The sequence below is a fragment of the Cebus imitator genome, unplaced genomic scaffold, assembly GCF_001604975.1.
Source record: "Cebus imitator isolate Cc_AM_T3 unplaced genomic scaffold, Cebus_imitator-1.0 Scaffold340, whole genome shotgun sequence".
Classification (NCBI taxonomy): Eukaryota; Metazoa; Chordata; class Mammalia; order Primates; family Cebidae; genus Cebus; species Cebus imitator.
The window spans coordinates 1,690,845-1,699,416 of record NW_016107655.1 but is presented as its reverse complement, the minus strand read 5'-3'; positions in this window follow the sequence as shown (position 1 = coordinate 1,699,416).

The window sequence follows — 8,572 nt, the reverse complement described above, 5'->3', positions numbered from 1 at the left end:
TGCCAGGCTGGAGTGCAGTGGCGTAATCTTGGCTCACTGCAACCTCCGCCTCCCGGATTCAAGCAATTCTCCTGCCTCAGACTCCCAAGTAGCTGTGACTACAGATACACACCACCACGCCCAGCTAATTTTTTTTTCTTTTTTTTAATGTTTTTAGTAGAGACGGGGTTTCACTATGTTGGCCAGGATGGTCTTGATCTCTTGACCTCGTGATCCGCCCACCTCGGTCTTTTCCCTCTCTTAAGGTGCTGGTCCCAGCCCATGCCATTGTGTGTCTCTTTGGCACCTGTCTCTTACTGGCTGTAGATCTTTGGGTGGGGAGGAACTGGGGGATTTTCATCCTGGGGCTATGGGATGGTGCTTACCGCTAAGTATAAATTTAGCAAGAATATTTGAGTTGAAAGGCTCCAGTGACTTGATAGCTTCCAACAGCCCCTACAGATGGGATAGTCCAGTACTCCCTATACAGGAAGGAAGAGGTTCCAAGTCTCCTGGATTTAGCAGCCTTTGTAGCCTCAGGGTCTTTTCCAATATCCCCAGTTCTCCTGCTGGGCCAGCTGTGGCCTCTGAGAATGCACAGTTCCCTGGGCTAGCCTGGCCTATGGGGCCCTCCCTCCTGGGCCTGCATTCACGTGACCCAGTAGCCTGGGTCACATCTACAGTCTGGAAGTTAACCTGCTTGTCTGCCGTAATCACAGCCCTGGACTCTACCTTCAGGAACCCTACTCACCTGGCCCAGGAGGGAACCACTCTCCTGTCATTCCCTCACTTTCTGCTCCTCATCCTACCCACCCAGCTGTTCTAGGCAGGATCCTGGGGACGCGATGGAATCCTCCCTTTCCTCTACCCTCCATTCCTTTAATCACCGAATCCTACAACTGCCCTCCAACCAAGGTGTTCTTTCTTTCTTTTTAATTTATTTTTGTTTATTTATTTATTATTTATTTATTTATTTATTTTAAGACAGGGTTTCACCATGCTGGTCAGGCTGGTCTTGAACTCATGACCTCCACCCGCCTTGGCCTCCAAAGTGCTTGGATTACAGGCGTGAGCTACCACACCCAGCCCCAAGGTGTTCTTTCTAGATCAAAAAATCTGATCAGGCCATCACTCCTCTGTTTAAAACCATTCAAGGCTACCCATTGCCCTCAGGATAAAGGCTAAAATTCTTAACAGGATTTACAAATTCTTCACCTGGCCCTTTTGAGGTAAGAGGATTTATAATCTTTTCAAAGCCAACAAGCATCCTGAGACAATCTTAATTTTTCCAGCTGACCAAGCTATTTAAGATTGATGAGCACTAAATTGTTAAAAAAGGTGATTAATTTATCTGGCCTGAATGGCATGTGAATGCCAAGGGGATCATTTTTCTCTACTTTCTTTGCTGCACAATGGGGCAGAGGAAGGCCAGGACACTCTTCTCAGGTGACTAGGTAACCAGGTTCATTAAGGCAGTCAGTGCAGAGAAGCAGCAGAAAATGGGGAGGAGTTGTGTAAATGAAATTGCCGATAATACCAAAGGAACCCCGAGAGGCCCAGTCTCCCAGCAATTGCAGCTTTGCTGCATGCAGTATGGCAGGGTGAGACAGGGGTAGGTTAGGATCTGGGCTGCTTTGCCATGGAAGTGGGGTTAAGGGACAGGGAGAGGCTCACCATCACTGAGCATCTTTAATTGACTATGCCATTTTACTGAGAACTTACAAATTGAGTTATTCATCGAGTTATGTTTGGAGGCAGGTTTAATACATAATATGCTCCTCCCTCTAGAATTTCAGCTTTATGTCCACATGATGCAGCTTGTTCATTTCTGAATTCCTTTTAATTACAAAAACATTTGGAAAGAATGTAAATACTCAAAAAGGGGATGGTATGTAAACTATAGTTGGAATAATATGTGGCCGTTTAAAAGGAGGGTTGTCCAGGAGGCAGAGGTTGCAGTGAGCTGAGATCGTGCCCCTGTACTCCAGCCTTGGCTGCAGAGCAAGCCTCTGTCTCAAAATAAATAAATAAATAATGAATGGAGGGTTTTGGAGGCTTTGTAGCAACATGAAAAACCACACATGATGTCATACTGAGGGGATGTAGACCACCATCAGAGCCCAGAGAGGTGGTGTAGCTATGTGAGATGGTGACAAAAGCATGGATTTTCTAGCTGGAAAGACCGGACTGGGGGCTCACTTTCCATTTCCCCCACTCACAAGCTGTGTGACCATCTGCAAGCTCATTAACTTCTCTGGGCTTTAGTTTTCTTCTTTTTTATTTTTGTTTCCCTTTTTGTTTTAAGCTCCTTACCGTCATCACTGAATCTTCGCTTTTAAAATGTGGGCCAGGAGTGGTGACACATCCCTGTAATTCCGATGCTTTGGGAGGCCAAGGAAGGAGGATTGCTTGAGGCCAAAAATTAGCCAGGCATGGTGGCTCATGCCTCTAGTCCCAGCTATTCTGGAGGCTGACACAGTGGGTGGGGGTGGGAGGGTCACTTGGGTCCAGAAGAGGTTGCAGTGAGCTAAGATTGCGACACTGCACTCCAGCTGGGGTCACAGAGTGAGACCTGCCTCTGAAAAAAGAGAAAGAAAGAAAAATCAGGGTAAAATACAAGTTTGATCGTTTTCAGTACTGGATAAGGTAATTCACAGGGCTGGGCACAGTAGCTCACGCCTGTAATCCCAGCACTTTGGGAGGTGGAGGCAGGCAGGTCTCTTTTATGTTCCCAACTGTTTCAGTTATCTATTGCGATGTAACAAACTGGCCTGAAAGTTAGTGGCTTAAACAACTACTTCATTACATTTCAGTTTGAAAGTTAGGAATTTGGGCAAGTCTCAGCCATGCAGTTCTTCCACTCCCTGTGGCATTTACTAAGGCTATTCAATAGTCTATCTGATGACTGGACTGATGTGGAGGGTCAAGACGCCTTCCTTATTCATAGCGCTAGTACCTTGTTGAGGCTGGCTGGAAGGCTGCATGCAGTTGGAACTCTTTTATTTCTTCTCTTTATTATTTATCTATTTATTTATTTATGCTCTTCAGTCCTACCTGTGGCCTCTGCAGTATGGAGGTCTCAATGTAAATGCATTTTTGCAAGGTGGCTCAGGACTTCTAGAGTGTCTGAAGGAAAGAGGAAGCTGCCAGATTCTTAAGACCTGGGCCTAGAGACTGGCACAGAATCACTTCTGCTGTGTTCTTTTATTTATTTATTTTTTTTGACAGAGTCCCTCTCTGTTGCCCAGGCTGGAGTGTGGAGTGCAGTCCCTGATCTTAGCTCCCTGCAACCTCTGCCTCCCAGGTTCAAATGATTCTCCTGCCTCAGCCTTCCAAGAAGCTAGAACTACAGGTGTGTGCCACTACACTCAAATAATTTTTGTATTTTTAGTAGAGATGGGGTTTCACTATGTTGGCCAGGCTGGTCTTGAACCCCTAACTTCAAATGATCTGCCCACCTCGGCCTCCCAAAATTCTAGGATTACAGGCATCAGCCACCATAACCAGGCTCACTTCTACTCTGTTCTATTGTTCCAGTGGTTACAGAGCCTGCCCCGATTCAAGGGGAGTGTGCAGAGACCCCACACCTCCATGGAAGGAATGTTGCAGAATTCCTAGCCATTTTTTTTGGTGGGGGGATGGAGTTCCGCTCTGTCACCCAGGCTGGAGTGCAGTGGCATAATCTCGGCTCACTGTAATATCCGCCTCCCAGGTTCAAGTGATTCTTCTGCCTCAGCCTCCTGAGTAGCTGGGACTACAGGCATGTGCCACTATGCCCTGCTAATTTTTGTATTTTCAGTAGAGACAGGGTTTCATCATATTGGCCAGGCTTGTCTTGAACTTCTGGCCTCGTGATCCACCCACCTTGGACTCCCAAAGTTCTGGGATTATAGGTGTGAGCCACCTTGCCTGGCCATTTGTAGCCATTTTTAACGTACCTCAGCAACCGTCTGAAAGATGTAATATATATATTTTTTCCTTCCTTTGCAAGCAGAAGTTCAGTCAACGAAAGTTGTAATATTAATATTAACATTTGTTGTAAAGTTAAATTATCAAAGTGTTTATCTGGGAAGATGCTGAGTTTTGTTTGGGTTGGAGTTGTCTCTAGGCTGAGCAGAAGGCTCCAGAGGCATGCAGATACTGCTAGAGAAGGAAGCAGGCAGAGCCAAGGGAAGAGAACAAAGTTATGTCCTTTGGACTTTAGAAAACAAAAATAAGCAATGTTTTTGTATAGTTACTATCGGGGGTGGGGGTTCTTGGAGTCAGACACAGTTGGTGATCTTATGCCAGGCAGGCACTTAAATTTTCTGAGCTGCAATTTCCTTATCTCTAAAATTGGGATGACAATTTTGCCTGCATTTCATGATTGGTTTGATCATTTAAAAGATATAGGTCCAGCATGGTGGCTTACACCTGGAATTCTAGCACTTTGGGAGGCCAAGGCGGGTGGATCACTTGAGGTCAGGGGTTTGAGACCAGCCTGGCCAACATGGTGAAACCCCGTCTCTGCTAAAAATACAAAATTAGTTGGGTGTGGTGGTGTACGCCTGTAATCAGTTACTTGGGAGGCCGAGGCAGGAATTGATTGAACCTGAGAGGCAGAGATTGCAGTGAGCTGAGATTGCGCCACTGCACTCCAGCCTGCTGAGATTGCACCACTGCACTCCAGCCTAGGCAATAGAGTGAGACTCCTTCTAAATAAAATAAAATAAAATAAAGTAAAGTAAAATAAAATAAAATAATATAGCTGGGTGGGGTGGCTCATACCTATTATACAATCCCAGCACTTTGGGAGGCTGAGGCCGGTGAATCACCTGAGGTCGGGAGTTTGAGACCAGCCTGGCCAACATGGCGAAACCCCATCTCTGCTAAAAATACAAAAAATAGCTGGCCGTGGTAGTGCGCACCTGTAATCCCAGCTACTCAAGAGGCTGAGGCAGGAGAATTGCTTGAACCAGGGAGGTGGAGGTTGCAGTGAGCTTAGATCACGGCACTGTACTCCAGCCTGGGTGACAGAGAGAGAATTCATCTAAAACAAAAAAAGATGTATATGTAAAGTGTGTTTATTTTATTTTTGAGATAGAGTCTGGCTGTGTTGCCCAGGCTGGAGTGCAGTGGTGCAATCTGGGCTCACTGCAACCTTCACCTCCCAGGTTTGAGCAATTCTCCTGCTTCAGTCTCCAGAGTAGCTGGGATACAGGTGCCCACCACCATGCCTGGCTTAGTTTTGTATTTTTAGTGGAGATGGAGTTTCACTATGTTGGCCGGGCTGGTCTCAAACTCCTGAACTCAAGTAATCTGCCCACCTCAGCCTCTCAAAATGCTGGCATTATAGGCATTTTTGCTTTGGAGTATCAAAGGAAAGAAAGTTTGTAAAACTTTATTTGGGAGATTCTGCAAGGCCTTCATATGAATTTTAAAGGATGTGGAAAAGTTCCAAGGCCAAGTTCGGAAAGAAGACATCTTTTTTTTGAGAAGTAGTCTCTCTGTCTCCCAGGCTGGAGTGCAGTGGCGTGATCTTGGCTCACTGCAACCTCCACCTCCTGGGTTCATGCAATCCTCCTACCTCAGACTTCCAAGTAACTGGGATTACAGGCACCTACCACCAAGCCTAGCTAATTTATTTATTTATTTTTTTGTATTTTAGTAGAGATGGGGTTTCACTGTGTTGCCCGGGCTGATCTCAAACTCCTGAGCTCAGGCAATCCACCCACCTTGGCCTCCCAAAGTGCTCGGACTACAGGTATGAGTCACCATGCCAGGCCAAGAAGACATGTTAGAGGAAATAAAAATCACTAGAAAAGCCATTAATGTGGGAAAATAAGAGATCTGTTAGAGGATGAAGGAGTAGAAAAATTTTGAATGAAGTGAAGTCATGAGTGGTATAAGCCATGCTTAGAAAGAATTTTGAATGCCAAGGTGAAGCCACATCTGTTTCATTTGACAGGCAGAGGTGAGGTCGCAGTTGGCCTGAAGTGAAAAACCCAAATTCTTGCAGGGACCAGGCAAGATTAGTGGTCACGTCATAAAAATAATCAGGAGGCAGCCATGACCCAACTCCAGCTCACACCACTCAAGAATACAGTCACCTGGACAGAACCTTTGATTTTTCAAAAAGAAACAAAACAACAAAAATCCAGATTCTTGTTTTCGTTTTTGTTTTTTTGAGACAGAGTCTTGATCTGTCGCCAGGCTGGAGTGCACTGGCACGATCTCGGCTCACAGCAACCTCCGACTCCCTGATTCAAGCCATTCTCATGCCTCAGCCCCCCGAGTAGCTGGGATTACAGGCGTCTGCCACCACACACAGCTAATTCTTGTATTTTTAGTAGAGTCAAGGTTTCACCATGTTGACCAGGATGATCTCGAACTCCTGACCTAGTGATCCACCCACCTCGGCTTCCCAAAGTGCTGGGATTACAGGTGTGAGTCACCGCACCTGGCCTAAAAATCCAGATTCTTATGTAAAATCTCATACTTTGCCGGGCGCGGTGGCTCATGCCTGTAATCCCAGCACTTTGGGAGGCCGAGGCGGATGGATCACGAGGTCAAGAGATCGAGACCATCCTGGTCAACATGGTGAAACCCCGTCTCTACTAAAAATGCAAAAAATTAGCTGGGCATGGTGGCGCGTGCCTGTAATCCCAGCTACTCGGGAGGCTAAGGCAGGAGAATTGCCTGAACCCAGGAGGCGGAGGTTGCGGTGAGCCAAGATCGCGCCATTGCACTCCAGCCTGGGTAACAAGAGCGAAACTCCGTCTCAAAAAAAAAAAAATCTCATACTTTAAAAATGTTAACAACTACTTAAAAATGTGTTCAGGTTAAAAAACATGTCTAAGGGCCAGATGAGGCCCCTGGGTAGCTACTGAAATGTCTGTTCTCCCCAGTGTCTGTAGGACTAAGCTGTGGTGTGGAGAGCCGCTGGGCAGAGGTGGTAGAGGGAGGGTCAGGGAAAGCTCCAGCAAGAAGCCTCTGCTGCTCTAACTTTCTGTCTATCCTGATGAAGAAACCCAAAAGCATTCCTCTCTGAGGTGTTTGCATTTTTGGGGTTTCTTTCTATTTTTGTCTTTTGGAATCCTCCCTATACTGGTCTGCCGGGAAACTGAATTGGACCTAGCAGCTTGTGTTAGGCTGTTCTTGCATTGATATAGAGAAATACTTGAAACTGGGTGATTTATAGTAAAAGAGGTTTAATTGGCTTATGTGTCTGCAGGCTGTATAGGAAGCATGGTGCTGCCATCAGGACTCAGCTTCTGGAGAGGCCTCAGGGAGATTTTACTCCCAGTGGAAGGCAAAGCCTGGAGCCTGCACGTCACCCAGCAAACACAGGGGCAAGAGAGAGTAGAGGAGGTGCCACTCACTTTAAACAACCAGATCTCACTACCCACTACCGCAAGGACAGCACCAAGCCATGAGGGATCCGCCCCCATGACCCAACACCTCCCACCAGGCCCCTCCTCCAACACTGGGGATTACGTTTCAACATGAGATTTGGCGGGGACACAGATCCAATCCATATCACAGCTGGTTCTCACTTTTCAGGCTTCCTAACGGAAGTCTTATGTAACCCATATCTTTTCAATAGTTAGTTGCTTGTCCCAAGGGTGAAGCCTCTTATAAGCAGCGTGTGTGTGTGTGTTTGTGTGGTGTGGGAGCAGGGGAGAGAGAGGGAGAAAAAGAGGGAGAAAGAGACAGCTTCCTTCTCCTGTGGACTTTCTCAAGAGTTAACAACATATCCTGTGGCCTGAGCTTTCTGAACCTGGCAGGAGCTGACTCTTATGGAAACAGAACCCTTTGCCTTCCATAGTCTCAGGTTGGGCCCCTGACTTAGGTCATAATCCTGACTTAATACCTTAGATATAGAGGCTGTTAGAAAACCATCGTAGAGGAAAATGTTCCACTATATTATGTTGGTGAACCTCCATGCATTGGGATGACAGGTAACATAGTGGAAGAAATATTCGAATCGGTGGAGCTAGAATAGAATGCTTTATTTACTGGATGACCTCGGTCAAGTCACCTCACCTCTCTGTGCCTTGTTTCCTGCAAACATAAAAGCTAGACCTAAATACTCACCTCACAGAGGTATTATGAGGATTCCATGAGATCATGGACACTGAAGTGCCTGACACCTGATTATGCTGGATCAGAAAGAAAAGAATGAAGAAATTGGAGCTAAGGAGATATAGATTTAAATCTTGATTCTACGACTTATAATAACAACTACCATGAATTCAGTAATTTCTGTGTACCAGGATCTGTGCACTTGTTTAAAATGCTTGCAACAACTCAGCATGAATAGAGGTATGATGATTAGCCTCATTTTACAAATGAGGAAACCGAAGCACAGAGAGGTAAAATAACTTGACAAAGGCTTCACGGGGTAAGTGGTGAAGCCAGGCTATCTGATTCCAGAGTGTGTACTTTCTAGCTATGTAATTTAGTATATGCCCCATAAGTTTTCTTATCCTCAGTTTCTACAGCTATAAAATGAGGAAATCTTTGTAAGGATTAAGAATAATTTGGGAGGCCGAGGCGGGTGGATCACGAGGTCAAGAGCTTGAGACCATCCTGGTCAACATGGTGAAACCCC